The sequence below is a fragment of the Protopterus annectens genome, chromosome 4.part0 (genome assembly GCF_019279795.1).
Source record: "Protopterus annectens isolate FY-2018-M chromosome 4.part0, PAN1.0, whole genome shotgun sequence".
NCBI lineage: Eukaryota > Metazoa > Chordata > Ceratodontiformes > Protopteridae > Protopterus > Protopterus annectens.
This window is the reverse complement of record NC_056733.1, coordinates 1,824,166,561-1,824,185,329: the sequence shown is the minus strand read 5'-3', so window position 1 is coordinate 1,824,185,329 and position 18,769 is coordinate 1,824,166,561.

Genomic DNA, 18,769 nt, shown 5'->3' with positions numbered 1-18,769 from the left:
AAGTTGCCTGTGCATATCTAAAGAGTATAGAATTCTCTCCCCTTTGTTCTGTGGATTAGAAAAGGTTGGCAAATGAATGGACTGATTAAGGGCTACACTGGATACCACCTTGGGCATGAAGGAGGGATTGGTCCTGAAGGACACCCTATCCGCATGAAAAATGAAAGGCTCCACTGCCATAAGGGCCTGTAATTCAGACACCCTTCTAGCTGAAGTGATGGCTAAAAGGAAGGCTGTTTTCCAAGAAAGGAATTTCAACTCTGCATTTGTAGCTGGCTCAAAAGGAGGTAGAGTGAGTTTTTCCAATACAAAGTTAAGGTCCCAGGCTGGGGTAGGAGCTCTCCTGGTTGTCTTAAGTTTTTGGCCCCTCTAAGGAACTGCTTCAGCAGTGGATGAGAGAAGAGGGGTGGTTCTGTGTTGTAATGAGCTGAAATGGCTGAGGCATGAATTTTGATGGAGGAAAAGGAAAGGCCCTTGTGCAACATCTCACTTGAGTATTGGAGAATCTGAGGTAAATTGGGAGCTGCTGTGTCCATCCCCTGAGTCTGGTTCCAGGAACAGAATCTTTTCCATTTTTCAGCGTAGAATTTTCTAGTACTAAGACCTCCTTGCCTCCAAAATGACATCCAGCACTTGCTTGCTGAGGGATGGTAACGGATAGATCAGGTAATTAGCCAGGCTGCCAGGTTCAGTGCTTGAAGCTGTGGGTGAGAGAATCTGGCCCTCCTGCTGAGAAAGCAGGACAGGGGTCTGAGACAAGTGCCATGGTGCTAGCAGTGACACACTGAGCAAAAGGGGGTACCAGTGTTGGCGTGGCCAGTCTAGAGCAATCAGTATCGTCCTTGGTTTGTCCTGTTTGCATCTTTAGTAGTACCTTGGAGAGAAGAGGCAGAGGGGGAGGGCATAAACTGAAAGGTTTTTCCAGGTGAAGGACAGGGCATCCACTTTCCAAGTTTGTTTGTGGGGAGTCCTTGTGCAGAATTCTTTCAAATGGTAGTTCTGGGGGGAGGCAAACAGGTGTATATTTGGGCTCCCCCATTTGTTTCTCAACATGTTGAAAATCCCTGGTTCCAGTTTCCACTCGTGTGGGTCCATGGGATTTCTGCTTAAATCATCTGCCAGTGTGTTTAGCTTTCCTGGCAGGAAATGAGCCTGTAGGTGCACTTGGTAGCTCAAGGCTGTGTTCCACAGAGCCATGGCTAGTCTTCAGAGAGAGAAAATGAGTGGGTCCCCCCCTGCTTGTTTATGTACCACATAACCGTGGTTTTGTCCGTCTTTACCATTAATTGTCCTGGAAGGATGTGATCCTTGAAGGCTGTCAGAGCATTCTGTACAGCTAACATTTCTTTATGATTGATGTGCAGGTTCATAGGTAGGTACTAGGCTATCGGCCCAAGGGCCTACGTAAGCCTAGCCAACAAGGTTCCCTGGCTTACACCACACAAGAAAGTTATTTTCCTGTGCCACTGTCGAGCAGAGACACAGAAGTGATCCCGGGGTGTATTTCCCATTTCCCATCCACTCATCAAGATTTTTCTTGAAGAGTGCTAATGAAGAACTTTGCTTGACATAGATGGGTAACCTGTTCCAGAGTATGGGAAGTCTCTGGGATAGGAATCTATCCCTCCAGCATGTCCTGTTTATTGTGGTGACAAGGTTTAGGTCCCTAGAGCGTGTACCTCGGAAGGAATGGGATTTCTTTAGGTGTAGCATGTCCAACAGCTCTGGGTTTGACACAGCTTTATATGTTAGGCAGAGATCACCTCAGAGTAGGCGATATGCTATGGAGTAAAGCTGGAGTTTTTTGAGACAGTCAGTGTAGGGCATTTGTTTGAGTCCAGTAATCCTCTTTGTGAGGTACTTCTGTGGCCTTTCCAGCTGCTGCAGATGTCTTGTGAGGTACATTCTAAAAGGGGCGTTGTACTCTATAATGGGTCTAATGAGTGTCGAGTAGAGGGGAACGATAACCTCTTTTCCTGGATGAGAACCCTTTTATGATGAGGTGTGCCACGTAGAAGGACTTCCTGACTACTGTGGCGATGTGACTATCAAAGGAGAGACTACTGTCCACCTGGGTCCCAAGGTCTCTTATCACGCATTCAGTGTTAAGTAGATTGCTGCCTATGTGGTAGTTCATGGGTACAGAGTTTTTTACCAAAGGGGATGACACTGCACTTTTTGGCATTGAGCTTGAGGCTATGGCTCTGACACCAGGCATCTGTCTCGGAGAGGCCCTTCTGTAGGATGTTCACATCATTTGGGGACTTGACTATGGCTCATAGTTTGCAGTCATCTGTGAACTTCGTTAGCCAGAGGCCTTCAGTGTTAGCCTGTACTTCAGAGAAGTAGATACCAAACAGGAGTGGTCCCAAGACACAACCCTGTGGTACTCCACTTGTCACTGGTTTGAGGTCAGATTTGGAGTCTGCAACTTTTACAGTGTGGGTTCTGTCAGTGAGCCAGTTAGCAAACCATCTTGTGACGTAGGGATTTATACCTAGTTTATTGCATTTGACTTGGGTTCCACTTGCCCCGAATGCACTTCCCTGCCAAGTGAGCCCCCATGCATAGTGTGACGCGTCTGTTAGGGTTTGGGCGGTAGGGGGTAGAGTGAATGGCAGTCCCTTGTTTTGGTGAAAGGCATCTGCCCACCAAAGGAACTCTATCTGTAGACAAGGAATGATAGGAAGCATTGTTTCTAGATCCTGAGAATGCTGACACCATAGGCTTTTTAGATACCATTGTAGTTTCCTCATATGCAGTCCTGCATATGGAATTAGTAGAATACAGGAGGCCATGAACCCTAGGGCTTGCAGTATTTTCCTTGCAGATAGCTGGGTCTTTGTGGATAGTAGATTGAAGTAGGCTGTCAAACGAACTTGTTTTTCTGGCATGAGAAAATCCATCTGGGAAGTTGTGTTCAAGCTTGCTCCCAGGAATACAATTTGTTGGCAGGGTACAAGATGCGATTTCTTTTTGTTTATAGTGCACCTCAGCTAAGTTAGCAGTTTCTGTACAAATGCCAGATGATTCAACAGTATGCCCTGGTTTTCTGCCCGAATTAGACAATCGTCCGGGTATAGATATATTTGGATATTTATTTGCCTGCAAAATGCAATAACTGGAGCTAGGCACTTTGTGAATACCCTGGGCGCAGTAGATAAGTCAAAGGGCAGTGCAGAGAACTGATAGTGCATGTATCCTGCTTTGAAGCATAAGTATCTTCTGCAGGATTCCCTTATTGGAATGTGCAGGTAAGCTTCCTTTAAATCCAGTATTGCCAACCAGGCATCTTTAACTAGCATAGGAAGAAGTTGGTGAAGAGATAACATTTTGAATTTTGGAATCACCAAAAATGTGTTTAAGATACAGAGATCCAGTAGAGGACGCCAGGAGTTGTCTTTTCTGGGCACCAGGAAATGTCTTTAATAGAAACCCTGTCGCTGTTCCTCTTCTGGGACAGGCTGAATAGCCCTTATGCTTAAGAGAGCAAGAATTTGTTTTTGAGTCTCTGCCCACTGATTTGGGGGTAGGTCTTGCCAACCGTTTGGGGTTGGTAAGGAGTGAAAGTGGAATCTGTATCCTTGGTAAACTATATTTAAAACCCATTTGTCCTGGGTAATGAGTTCCCAATTTTTTGCCTTTCGGGCAATCTTCCCCCCTAAGGGAACAGTCAGTTGTGCAAGGCTTGGAAAACTTAAAGTTAAGTCATTGAGACAATTTACCATAGGGGGGAGTCTTACCACTCCCTGCTTTGGAAGTGGGAGCCCCCCACTGCTTGTCCATGTGAGTACCTTGGGATTGAAGCCTGGGTGTTCTGCTGGTTCTGGGTTTGGACTGAAGGCCTGGAAGAGGCAGGAAAGGACCAATTTTTTGAGGGCCAATGCCTACTAAATCTGGAAGGTTGTACTTGCAGGAAATCATTAACAGTTTGCATAGATTTAGCTTTTTCCTCCATCTTTTTAAATACTTCTTCTGCTTTATTGCCAAACAGGCAGTCTTGGTTTAAGGGAGCATCCAGCAATTTAGCTTTAACATGATCTGGCAAAGATTACTCCTTAAGCCAAGCATGCCTTCTAAGTACAGACCCAGTGACAGCAGCCCTGCAAGATGCCTCTTGAGAATCAAAATCACATTGCAAAGTATGTTTCCCAACTTGTTCACCAGAATGCATTAAATCCTGTAAATCTTTATTTTCAGCACAGTCAGGAATCAACATCAATTTCTGTTTAAGCAATCCAATAATATGCTGCTGATACTTCAACATATGAAACTGGCAGTTTAAGGCCCTAATGGCCATGGTGACAGAAGTGTATACCTTCTTACCTCATCTATCCAGTGCCCTGGAATCTCTATCAGAGGGGGTAGGATTTTTGGCAGTAGTAGCCTTAATGCCCTTGGGTCCCTGTGAAATGGTCTCTGGATCCGCAGTAGGATTTTTGAAAAGGAACTTGTGAGAGTCAGGAACCCTGTAATATCTATCAGGTTTTCTGGGAGCAGGAGGTAAAGAATCAGGGGCCAAGCTAGATTCTGAAAAGGCATCAACAATGTCCAGTACAGGGAGGATAGCTAAAGGCCTGTGTTGGGGCAGGAGTAAGAAATCCCTAAGCCTCTTTTTAGAATCAGAGTAATCCTGGCTTTCCCAGCGAAAAATGCTCCCTAAGAGTATGCAAGGTTTCCCCAAAAGAGAAATCTTCTAGAGGGGAAGCAGAGGGAATAGAGTATTCTGCATCAGAATCCTCATAGGTAGATAAGGGTAAATCCTGGTCATCAGAGGAAACAGAAATTTCAGAATCCTGATCAGAAGAATCATAAGCAAACTCAGTCCTAGGTCTCAAAGCGGGAAGGTTGGCTTCCCCTGATTAAAGTAACAAGGTCTTCAGCCATTCTTATTTGTTTTTTAGGCAGAGAGGCCTGACTATGCAGTCTGGGCGTCAGTTTTCTAGGCAAGGATCGAGTTTTAGGCCTTGAAGAAGAAGATGGTATCTGTTTAATATGCAAGTCAGTAGGCCTGAATACACCCCTCAGAAGCCGGTGCCTGCACAGCAGCTCCGCACCCATCCAAGGTAGAGACATCCGCAGGTTCCACAGATGAAGCATCTCGCAGCATACCAGACTCCGAATGGGTCTCAGTAGAGGCCTGCAAATCTGAAGTAGTGGGTATTAGGGGCTGCGAAAGCACCTCACCGAGTACCAGTTAACTGGCGACTAGTTTAGGAGAAGTGTCATCGGCAGCTTCGGCCCTATGCGGTCTGCCTCTGTCTTTATCTTTGCATTTTTTCGGGATGTCAGTAGGCTTACCGAAGCCATACCTGGATAAGTGAACAGAGTACCAAAATATTTAGAAGTGAAAATATACAGACGACGAATAGTTCGTTGTTTAAATACGGCACAAAACTGACAGCGAGGTACACTGTGGTCAGGGCCTAGGCAAGGAATGCAGTGCGAATGAAAATCTTTATGAGGTATTTGCTTTCCACAAGAAATACAATTATTGGCTTTTACTGACATCGGTGTACAGCAAGAAAAAGTTTCCCCAACGGGGTACTTAGCTTAGTTGACGACTTCGATTCTGAAACTCGAAAATGAAAATTTCAGGAGTCTGCCAACCGGCATTTGAGAACTGCTTCTGCTTCAGGCACCGCATGGCAAAAAAGACGATGTAATGGTGTCAGCTGCATACTTTATACCCCTGACTACCTGACGTCATGGAAGATGGGACAGCAACTGACGCAGGACCCAAGACTTTGTTAACCAGGCCGACTGAGGGCTACTGCAAGCAGATAACCCAAATGTGATGACTGCACCAGTGAAACACGAAGAACATCCAAATAAGACGACTTTGAAGGTAAATGACTCCTTAAAATTAGCTTGTTTTTCTTTCAATAAGGGCCCAAGAACTGAAGCCAGCACAGATATAGCAGTCAATATCCAAAACGGCGAGGCCCAAACATTAAACATTCCCTGTGGACATCAGAATTTGAGGTCTTACACCCATAGGAAATACACTTTTTAAAATCCTAAGTTTTTTCCAACATATTGCTAGCGGAAAAAATTAGACTATTAAACACAGTAGAAACCAAGTACCACAAAAGAGACCCAGTACCTTACACTAACAGAAATAAACAAAGACATATATTTTTAGAAGAGAAGAAAGAGACAAGGGAAAAAGAGAATACTACCAATGATGGTAGGGGAAAAAAAAAAGGAGTACTCCAGGAGTACAAAGGTAGCAGGAAAAAATTACCTAAAAAAGACTAGATCTGACAAGACCTGCGCAAGACCAACAAGGAAACACTTGAAAAATGCAGTCCACAACCCACATCGCTGTCTACTGGTGGCAAACGAGATCTGAGGTACATTACATTTGTGAGGCGTAAAGGGAGGAGCTTGAGAGTTCTAGGATCCTACACTCTGCAGGAAGTGGCGCAGTGAGATCTGAGTCTCAGATCCGAACCCATCAGTTGAGGAATGAATGAAAAATGACATCATACTGAATACTGTAAAAGAGATCAAAAGAAATGGAAGAAAGATGTTTAGAAAATGGAAGGAGGAAATTTTGGGAACAACATATGCAAAATAATGTTCAGAATGAAGAGGAGCAGGAATTCATCAACTTATGTAAAATGTTGAAATGACAACAATCAGAAGGAAAGAAAAGATGTGCGATGTACAACGTATGCAATTGGAAAAAACGTTTATATGGTTTGCTCTCTTTTTTGTTAATGTACCTTTGCCCATGTCTTAATTGATAACTTAATGAAAATGTTTTTAAAAAAAAATAACTGGACGAGGGAGCAGAAAATTCCTTTACAAATTTGAGACCTAGGGCTAAAAATTGAGAGATTCCCTGCATCAGCTTACCTCTCTCATCACAGTTTTGATGAGCTCATCAGCAGAGGATCCAAAAACTAAATCTCTTTCCAACAGAGAATTTAAAATCTCATTTTTCACATCTTCTGGGAAGTTCCTTGAATACAGTCAGGTAAACCTCCCCACACAACCAGTGGAAACAGCTCTGGATTTAGTATCAGAGTTGTTCACACACACACACACACAGACACACACAGACACACACAGACACACACAGACACACACAGACACACACAGACACACAGACACACAGACACACAGACACACAGACACACAGACACACAGACACACAGACACACACACACACACACACACACACACACACACACACACACACACACACACACACACACACACAGACACACACACAGACAGACACACACCCACATACACACACAGACACACACAGACACAGACACACACAGACACACACACACACACACACACACACACACACACACACACACACACACACACAGACACAGACACACAGACACAGACACACAGACACACACACAGACACAGACACAGACACACAGACACACACACAGACACACACACAGACACACACACAGACACACACACAGACACACACACAGACACACACACAGACACACACACAGACACTTTAAACAATGAGAAGCGACCTGAGAAATTGGAAGAGAAAAAAAAAAAATTAAACCAAACAGAACAGATTTTTCCTCACAGAAGGGAAATGCAGACAAAACAATGCTCATAATTTCACTATTAGTCAGAATCAACTTTAAAATACGACGCCTACAATTCAAAATTCTAAAAAATTAAAGTTGCATGAGCATAAACTTTTCCCCTATATTTACCAAGTGTTTTACCATCCTTAGACTGTGGAAGACTAGAATTAACAAAATGCTTAGCAGTAGTTGGATTAACTAATGTTATAGCTGCTGGGTCAGGTCTGAGATGACTGTATAAACATTTTAAACACCAAGGAACTTTGCACATTCTATCTACCTTCTTTGGTGCAGAAGGTTGGCTATCAGTGAAACCAAAGGCTGCGACAATACTGTCATCAATTTGACAGTACTGGGGTGGGGGTGGAGTGGGATGAGGTTGTAGGAATTCTAGTTTTAACAGCTCATAGTATTTTCTGAGAGTCTGAGAAACCTCAGCTTTCTCCCACTGAAAACACTGGCACATTCTGGAAACAGTCTCAGAGAAAGAGAATCCCTGACAGGGAGATTCAAATAACATGCTTTCATCAGTCTGAATCAGAAATCTGAGGAGAAAAACCTGTACCTGTTTCATCACCTTTCTCTCCAGATTCAGTATCTTGAACCTCTTCAGGGAAAGATGAATCCCTTTTTCTTTTACCAGAAAACAACAGACAAGAAGGGTCAATAATGCATACAAGACCATGAGCCAGTCTTAATAAATGACTCGTGTTCAATGAAACTGGTGTAGGAAACAATAAATGTTTTGTTTTATGTTTCTTTTTGACAGGAAAGTTGGGGCAAATAGGATTATTAATGTCAGTAGCAGCTTACCTAAAATGAGCACAACATTCTGGTTAAGCAGGGGCACCTTCCCTGCTCCTTCTCTCACAACCTACAAGAGGGGCTCTACACTGTATAACGATGGGATCCCAACACCCACACAGGATGTGGCTATATCCTGGTCCACAGTGGCTGGAGGGACAACACCAGAGAGATCCAGGAAAAAAAATATGAGTGGTAATGAGGAGCCAGCTTTGGCCACAGCAGAGTCACCCACTTGCTTCTGATGCGAACTACTAGCCGGCTGTGGTGGCAAAAGCTATCAGTTGACTTTTTATTTTTGTGGCTGGTAAAAGGACTAACCTTGGGAACTATAGTTTGTTCTATGGACAAATCAAAAATGGTGCATCATTACTGGGGAAACTAAGCAGCACAAGCCAGTAAACATTAAGAAATAGTTAAAATAACTTTTTCCAGCTAACACACAACAAAAAGCACTCTAATACACTTTATCACTGCCTAAAAGTTATTTAAGCTTGGCTTCTCCACAGTAAAAACAGTATCAGAATGTTTTAACTAACTTTTCAGTTCTCAGAAATAAAAGTGTGCTCCAATTTAAAACTACAGTAAAGTCATGTGATAACAACAAAAGCACAAAGTTTAAAGAATAAAAATATATGGAAAGTTATTTCCACAGAGAGATCTTACCTGCTCAGCAACTGAACAGCACAAGCTTACTGTTGAGCTTCGAAAGCCCACAAAAGAGCACATTGGTGGCAGAAAGCTCTGAAGAGCTTGGCACCCACATCTGTCTTTTAGTTAGTTGTGCATGAGCTGTGTAACACTTTGGTTGCATGGAAGAAGTTGTCCTGAAGCTTTGGAAGATGGCCATCTTTTAAGTCCTTGGCAGGACTTAACCCCATATAGCTTTCAGACTAGTGCAGCAATGATTAATATGATGAACATCCTCAACTCAGCCACATGAGGTGGTTCAAATGAGGCAAGTGTTAGCTTCTCTAACACAAAATTAAGATCCCACGGATGAGCCGTAGTTTTCTAGGAGGCTTCTTGTATAGCAACCCTTTCAAAAACATTTTCATACGAGAATGCATTTAAAGAGGGGGAATCCATGGGCATACACGCTGAAAAGGCAGACAAACAAACCTTGACAGCGGTGTAAGACAGGTCATACGGTACTAACTTACACAGGTTCGGTAAAAGCACAGAAACACTACCCTGAAAGTACAGTTTTGTACCTCCCATAAATGTAGATGTTCGAGTGCGCATACAGCTGCAGTCATCACACTTGGGTTATCCTGCCGTCAGGCGGGTCCTCGGTCGGCCGAATTCCAAAGTCTAGGTCAGGCGTCGGTTGTCGTCGCTTCTTCCCGGACGTCAGTGCGGCAGGGGTATAAAAGAGGCAGCCAACGCCATTTTCTTCAGTTTTTCTTGCCCCAGATGTCAGGTGCCCCCAGAAAGGAAGGCAATACATGCTGTTATGCAAACATACATAAGTAGATAAATCAAAACAGTAGTTGCAAGCAAATACACCATATAGGAATACGCCAAATAGGTTGTATGTTAAAGGTGTTTGTCATAAGCTCTGTCCTAAGAGGGAATTAACCTGGACTGCAGCTGTATGCGCACTCGAACATCTACATTTATGGTAGGTACAAAACTGTACTATGTTCTTCGTGCATACAGCTGCAGTCATCACACTTGGGTAGAATCCCAAAGCTAAGTAAGGGTGGCTGGTTCTAAGCGGAATTAGGAGGGGCTAGAATGCCCTGCAGAACCGCTGTGGCAAAGCCCGCTCTAGATTTTGAGTATAGGGGAAGGTGGTAGTGTTTGGTGAAAGTGTGCACTGAACTCCAAGTAGCTGTTTCCAGAATGTCCTTGGTGGGGACCCTCCCTGAGGAAAGCTGCTGAGGTAGCTGTAGCCCTGGTGGAGTGGGATCTGATGCATACAGGCACTGTGAAATGAATAACAAAAGCGTATGCTGTGGGCTATCCATTTTGAAATAGTCTGTTTGGAAATAGCCTTTCCTTGAGCACCTGTAGCATAGGACACAAAGAGCTGCTCAGATTTCCTGAATGACTTTGTTCTGTCCAAGTAATAACGAAGTTGCCTGTGAATGTCCAAGGAGTGGAGTAGCCTCTCCCCTTTGTTCTGGTGATTTGGATAAAAGGTAGGTAAATGAATAGTCTGATTCAAAGCCACAATGGATACTACCTTTGGCATGAAGGTAGGGTTGATTCGTAAGGAAACCCTGTCCTGATGGAAAATGATGAATGGTTGCACAGCCATGAGGGCCTGTAGCTCCGAAACCCTGCGTGCTGAGGTAATAGCCAGAAGCAAAGCTGTTTTCCACGACAAGTACTGTAACTCTGCTGAAGAGGCCGGCTCAAAAGGAGGCAGTGTCAGCTTCTCCAATACGAAGTTGAGGTCCCAAGCCGGAGCTGGTGGTTTCCGTGGGGGTTTTATATTTTTTGCCCCTCTGAGGAACTGCCTTAATAGAGGATGTGAGAATAAAGGAGGATCCATATTGTATTGTGCTGAAATTGCTGAAGCGTGAATCTTGATGGAAGAGAAGGAAAGGCCACTGTTTAACATCTCAGCTAGGTACTGTAAAATCTGAGGTATATTTATTACCCAAGGATTCTGGCCCTTTGCTTGATTCCAGGAGCAAAATCGTTCCAATTTGGCGGAGTAGGTTTTTCTAGTAGAGGGTCTCCTGGCCTCCAAGATGACATCCTGTACCTCCTTGGAGAGGAGAGCCTGTTGGCAAATTAAGGTATTTTCCATGCAGCTAAATTTAGAGTTCTGAGCTGGCTGTGAAGGATCTTGTAGTTGTGCTGTGACAACAGAAGAGGAACTTGAGGTAGGATCCATGGTAGTGAGTGTGACAGGTTCTTTAGGAGAGGATACCAGTGCTGTCGTGGCCAGTCTGGAGCAATGAGAATCATTTTTGGCCTCTCTGCTCTGGTTTTTAATAGGACTTTGGTCAGTAGAGGTAGAGGCAGGACGGCGTAGACTGTCAATGCTGTCCAACTGAAAGATAGTGCATCCACTTCCCAGGCCTGCGGATGATAGGTCCTTGAGCAGAATTTTTCCAACTGGTAATTGCTGTGGGAGGCAAATAGATCTATGTCTGGCTGTCCCCATGCTTGAGTTATCTTTGAGAAGACTTGAGGATGCAACTTCCATTCGTGAGGGTCTGTCATATTTCTGCTTAAGTTGTCTGCCGGAGTGTTTTCCTTCCCTGGCAGGAATTGTGCCTGTAGTTGAACTTGTAATTCCAATGCTGTGTTCCACAGGGTCATAGCTTGCCTGCACAGGGGGTATGAATGCGTCCCTCCCCGTTTGTTTATGTACCACATGACTGTGGTGTTGTCTGTCCTTATCAATAGCTGGCCCGGTTGCAGTAGGTCCTTGAAAGTCATAAGAGCATTTTGCACAGCTAGCATCTCCTTTTGGTTGATGTGTAGGTGCATCTGTTTTTGGGACCATTTTCCCTGGATGCACTGGTCTGCCATGTGTGCTCCCCATGCGTAGTCTGAGGCGTCTGTTGTGATGACTTGCCTTGCTTGTGGTATACAGAAAGGGAGACCCGTGTTTCTTTGGCATGCTTGAGCCCACCACAAAAATTCCTTTTGAAGGCATGGAATGAGTGGTAAAATTGTTTCCAAGCTGTGTTTGTGTTGAGACCATAAGTTTTTTAGGTACCACTGTAGTTTCCTCATATGCAGCTTTGCAAATGGTATTAGTAGAATGCAAGATGCCATGAACCCCAGAGCCTGCAGGATTTTCCTTGCAGTTAGCCTGGTTAAAGTTGCCATTTTGTTGAAGTATTGAGACAGTTGCCCTTGTTTGTCTGGCATGAGGAAAGCCATCTGGGCCGTTGTATTTAAGCTGGCACCCAGGAAAATTATCTGTTGAGAGGGTATTAGTTTTGATTTCTTTTTGTTTACTGTGTACCGCAGGCAATTTAACAGTTTTATTACAAATGCCAGATGTTGCAATAGAATGTCCTTGCTATCCGCTTGGATCAGGCAGTCGTCCAGATATGGGTAGATTTGTATTCCTTGTTGTCTGCAGAAAGCAATTACTGATGCCAGGCATTTCGTAAACACTCTGGGCGCAGTAGATAAGCCAAAGGGCAATGCACAGAATTGATAATGGGTTGAACCTGCAAGAAATCTGAGGTATCTTCTGCAATCTTGTCTGATAGGGACATGCAGGTATGCCTCCTTGAGGTCCAACGTTACCAGCCAAGACTCCTTGCCCAGCATGGGAAGAAGCTGCTGTAATGTGAGCATCTTGAATTTTGGTACCTCTAGATATGTAAATGCAAGTCCACTGTTTGGCACAATAAAGGTTGTCCTCCAATACCACAGTACTATAAAAAGGCGAACTCTTACAAAGTAGAACCAAAGCTCTTTGTTTCCACATAAAACACACAGATTGAGCTCGCTTTCGCCTCGTATCGCGAGACTTCATCAGAATCTAAAAATACAAGCATATCACATTCTTTAAATATGCTCCCAAAGAATTCAATGATTCAATTAATAAAATTCAAATCAATGCTGTTAATCCAATCCAAATCAATTTATGTATATAAATATATATCTCACATTAAAAAAACATTGTTAAAATACCATTGTTGTTCATATAGCCCTGTCGGCATAATAAAATCATATTATGTATATATACACAAAACTCTAATAAGTATCTGATAAGTAAATACCAGATAGTAATAATTATGAAGGCTAAAACTAGATGTGGTGAATATGTAATACCCTTGAACAGTGTAAAGAAATATATAAAAATACATATTATTGAAACAATAATAATAAATACTAATTAATAAAATTAATTAGTAATAAATAAGCAATGCAAAATTGTTAAGTTTACAGTAAACAAATATGACAAAGTTATCCAAAATATTAAATATTAATACATATTAATAAAGTTTAATAAATATTAAAAATCATGTAGTATAATATGTATAATGTTAATACTTATGTATTCTTTTTAAAATTCTTTTTAGGATTCAATGATAGTAGTTTCAAGGCAGGTTTTATCGAGATATGGTCATTCATTCCTGGGTATACGCAAGAGTCCAACCTCATTTGCCATATCATTTCGCGATACTCCAGGAATGTCTCCCAATCTCCTTTCCTTTCTTTTTGTTTCACTACTTCAAGGACCCAAAATTTTAAGTTCATATTCTGACAAATGGATGTATGTCTATGAATTGTATTGTTCTCATTTCTTCTATTTATGTTTCTAATATGTTCATATATGCGATTCCTTAGATGTCTTTCAGTCTTTCCAACATAACCCCAGCATGACTCACAATAAGCTAAGTACACTACTCCCTTAGTGCAGCAGCTGGCATATTCATAGCTCTTAATAGAAACATTTATGCTAGGGATTTTGACCTCCTTAACACAGGCAATATGGGAAGATTGTGCACACCTACCACATTTGTGTGTTCCTACTCTAGTTAATGCTCCTTCTTTTACCTGTCTCTTTTTACTCTCTAAAATATTTTTCAGGTTCATATTTATTCTAAAAGTATATCCAAGTTGTTGTTGGAATATATTTATTCTTGTTGGCATTGTCTTGAACATATTCCAAATTCCATTAATACGAAAGCTCGCTTAATCTGTGTGTTTTATGTGGAAACAAAGAGCTTTGGTTCGACTTTGTAAGAGTTCGCCTTTCTATAGTACTGTGGTATTGGAGGACAACCTTTATTGTGCCAAACAGTGGACTTGCATTTTCATGTTGGTATAAGTACTTTGCTGCAACATGTTCGTGTGGCTTGAGGTTACTTCTAGATATGTGTTTAGAATAGATAGGTCTAAGATGGGTCTCCAATCTTTGTCCTTCCTTGGTACCAGAAATAGTCTTGAATAAAAACCTTGACCTTGTTCTTTTGCAGGTACCTCTTGAATTGCTTTCATATCCATGAGAGCGGAAATTTGTTTTTGTGCCTCTGCCCATTGATTTTGTGGCAGGTTTGGCATGCCCCTCATCTTTGGAAGGGTATGAAAGTGGAATCTGTAGCCTCTGATTATAATATCCAGAATCCATTTGTCCTTTGTAACAATGTGCCAGTTTTTTGAAAATAAGGCCAGTTTTCCGCCCAAAGGTGCTGCCATTACAGTTTTGTTTGGCAGGCATAGGGGAAAGTCATTGCGTCTTGTTTTCTAAATGACTGTGTTCTGTCTTCCCCACCTCTTGGGCCTGGTGATTGCCATTGCCTAGCTCTGTAAGATCCTTGAGGTTGTCCTCTACCCCTTGGGCGTCTGTATCTACCCCAGTTTCTGCTGAAGCGTGGAGGCTGCACCTGCAAGAAATCTTTAACTGTTTGCATAGATTTAGCTTTTTCCGCCATTTTCTTTAGTACTTCCTCAGCTTCAACACCGAACAGTACATCTTTTTGTAGGGGTGCATCTAATAATTTTGCTTTGACATGATCTGGCAAGGTTTGTTCTTTGAGCCAAGCGTGTCTATGTATGACAGACCCCGTGACAGCAGCTCTGCATGAGGCCTCTAAAGCATCAAAACCACACTGTAAGGTATGTTTCCCCCACTTGTTCTGCTCCATGCAACAAATCCTGCAACTGTTTCAAATCAGGTTGTTCTGTTTGTGTCATTTTGCTTTTTAGCTGAGATAGCAAGAACTGCTGGTACTTTAACATATGAAATTGACAGTTTAATGCCCTTATGGTTAAAGTGGCTGATGTATACACCTTTTTCCCCCCACCTTTCTAATGCTCTGGAATCTCTCTCTGAAGGTAAAGGGTTTTTAGCAGTAGAGGCCTTAATCCCCTTGGGACCCTGAGAAATGGTTTCTGGGTCAGCAGAAGGGCTTTCATAAAGGAACTGGTGAGAATCAGGAACCCGGTAATATCTGTCTGGTTTAACAGGGGCAGGAGGTAAAGAGTCTGGATTAAGACTGGCTTCTGCGTACACATCATCCAAAATATCTAAGACAGGAGGAATAGCCAGGGGCCTATGCTGGGGAAGCAGCAGAAATTCCCTGAGCCTTTTCTTGGAATCTGAGTAATCTTGGCCTTCCCAGTGGAAGTGTTCTCTCAATGTATGTAGGGTTTCCCCAAAAGAGTAGTCCTCGGGGGGGGGGGGGGGGGGGAGGGAATACACTCCTCTGCATCAGAGTCTTCAAAAGGGGAATAGGCGTAATCCAGGTCCTCAGAAAGGCCTGAGGTAATAGATGCCTGATCTGAGGAAGGGTAGTCTTCCTCCATCCTGGGTCTTTTGTCTGAGGGGGTTTGAGAACCCCTGATGAGTGATACCAAATCCTCAGCCATTTTAAGCATCTGTTTTTTAGGCATGGGACCTTGAGAGGGGGCTTGAGGACCCTGTTTTTTAATTTTCATTGGAGCTTTAGATTTAGTGAATGATTTAATAGATAAGGTGGTAGGCCTGAAAACGCCTTCAGAAATGGCAGGCCTCGCTAAACTTTCCGTTTCTCCGCCAAGAGTGGCGTCGGTATCTGCAGTGGGAATGGGGACAGAGGAACCTGCGACCTCGGGTACTGAAGTCACCGGTAAAAAAGTTTCATCGGTAGTCAGGGGCTGTGTAGGCGCCTCGTTGAGAACCAGAGAACCGGTAGTCGGCCTTAGCGTGGTCTCAGTACTCGGTGCAGGCCTCGGATGTCTGTCCTTATCCTTGCGTTTTTTGCCTAAAACTGGCGTCGGCATATCCGATGACATAATATAATTAAATGTTTTGCCAAAATAATGAAGAGCGAACTCCGCCCAGCGCTTAATAGTGCGCTTGTTAAACCTAGCACAAAAACGGCAGGCCGAGACATCGCGTTCTGGCCCTAAGCAAGGTATACAGTAAGAGTGAAAATCCTTATGCGGCATTTGCTTCCCACAAGAAATGCAATTGTTAACTTTGTCTGACATCGGTCTGAGGCAAGAAAAGTTTCCCCAACGGGGTACTTAGCTTTAAAGAAGACTTCGGCCAAAATACTTTTCGTAAATCTCAGGAGCTGGCCGACCGGCACTTGCGAACTGCTTCTGCTTCGGGCACCACACGGCAAGAAAGACTGAAGAAAATGGCGTCGGCTGTCTCTTTTATACCCCTGCCGCACTGACGTCAGGGAAGAAGCGACGACAACCGACGCCTGACCTAGACTTTGGAATTCGGCCGACCGAGGACCCGCCTGACGGCAGGATAACCCAAGTGTGATGACTGCAGCTATATGCACGAAGAACATCGGGTTCTGGTTATTTTGCTGCCACCAACTAGAAAACCTTTTTCATTTGCTTATATAAGATTTTCTAGTAGCAGATTTTCTTGCCTCCATTAGTATTTGCTGCACATCCTCAGAAAAGATGCCTAAAAGTTATTAAAACAATCATCCAGGCAGTCATTTGCAATCGTTTGAGGTTGTGATACATGAAACACCCTTGTTCTTATGTAAATCCAGGTTCTGAGGAGGCTTGTGACAATTCCCCATAGCCAATACAAAATAAGGGAGAACCATTACTGTTTGTGCCAGAACACAACACAATGATTTTTGCAGGATTCCTTAAGTACTCTGGATGTCAGTGGAAAGGGTGGACAAGCATACAGGAACATTTCTGTTCAAGGAAAAGAAAAGGTATTGGTTTTCTAGGCCTTACTGCATGGAGTCCTGAAAAGTACAGTTGTGCACCTACCATAAATGTAGATGTTAGAGTGTATTCACTGTTGCAGTCATTACTCTTGGGTTATCCTGCTGGCAGGCTACCCGCAGTCGGCCTGAATTCCAAAGTCCTGGTCTGGCGTCGGTTGATGTCGCCTCTTCCCGAACGTCAGTGTTCCAGGGGTGTAAAAGATGCAGCCGACGCCATTTTCTTCAGTTTTTCTTGCCCCAGATGTCAGGTGCCCCCAAAAGGGTAGGCTAAAAAAATTATGCCAATAAACATGCATGCACTAAAGTAAACATTTCCTTCATCTACAAGCAAATACACCACATAGGTTGTATAGAATAGAGAAGTACAGATAAGACCCAGCAAAAGAAAGGGGGATGGTGGGAGGGTAACCTGGACTGCAACAGTGAATACACTCGAACATCTACATTTATGGTAGGTACACAACTGTACTATGTTCATCGTGTTTCACTGTTGCAGTCATTACACTTGGGTTGAATCCCAAAGCTGAGGTTGGGCGGCTGGGTCTAAATAGAATTAAGAGTGGTTATAAGGCCCTGCAGAACTGCAGTGGCAAAGCCTGCTCTGGATTTAGAGTAAAGAGGTAAGTGGTAGTGCTTAGTAAATGTGTGCGCTGAAGTCCAAGTTGCAGCCTCCAAAATATCCTTGGTTGGTACTCCTCTGAGGAAGGCTGCTGAGGTGGCTGCTGCCCTGGAAGAATGTGGTCTAATGCCCTTAGGCACTGATTTGCCATGTTGTGAATAGCAGAAACGAATGCAGTGTCCTATCCATTTTGAAATAGTCTGCTTTGAGATAGCCTTTCCTTGTGATCCTGCAGCATATGCCACTAAAAGTTGCTCAGTCTTTCTGAAAGCTTTAGTTTTGTCCAAGTAGAAGCGTAGCTGTTTGTGTATATCCAAAGAATGCAGAAGTCTCTCCCCTTTATTCTGTGGGTTTGGATAAAAAGTAAGCAAATGAATGGTTTGGTTAAGAGCCACACTGGACACTACCTTAGGCATAAATGTTGGGTTTGTCCTTGGAGAAACCCTGTCCGGATGGAAGATAATAAAAGGTTCCACAGCCATTAATGCCTGTAACTCTGAGACTCATCTTACTGAAGTTATTGCTATGAGCAGAGCTGTCTTCCATGATAAGAATTTTATCTCAGCTGTATTGGCGGACTCAAAAGGAGGCAGTGTGAGTTTTTCCAAGACAAAATTGAGGTCCCGTGCAGGTATTGGTGCTCTCCTTGGAGGTCTTATGTTTTTGGCCCCCCTTAGGAACTGCTTAAGCAATGGATGTGAAAAAATAGGTGGGTCTGTATTGTAATGGGCTGAAATGGCAGAGGCATGGATCTTAATTGATGAGAAGGATAGGCCTTTGGTTCAGCATCTCAGTTAGATATTGTAAAATCTGAGGGATATTTGGAACAAGCGTGTCAAATCATTGTGCCTGGTTCCAAGCACAAAATCTCTTCCATTTTTCTGCATAAGACTTCCTGGTGCTGGGCCTCCTGGCCTCCAAAATAACATCCATAACCGCTTTAGAGAGTTGTATTCTGAATGGTTACACTATCTGCCATGCAGCTAGATTTAGGGTTCTGAGTTGGCTGTGCAAGAACAGATTGTTTTGTTGGGTCAGTAAATGAGGAATTTGAGGCAATGTCCAGGCTGGGCCTCGAGACAAGCTCCTTAGGATTGGGTACCAGTGTTGGCGTGGCCAATCCAGGGCAACCAGTATCATTT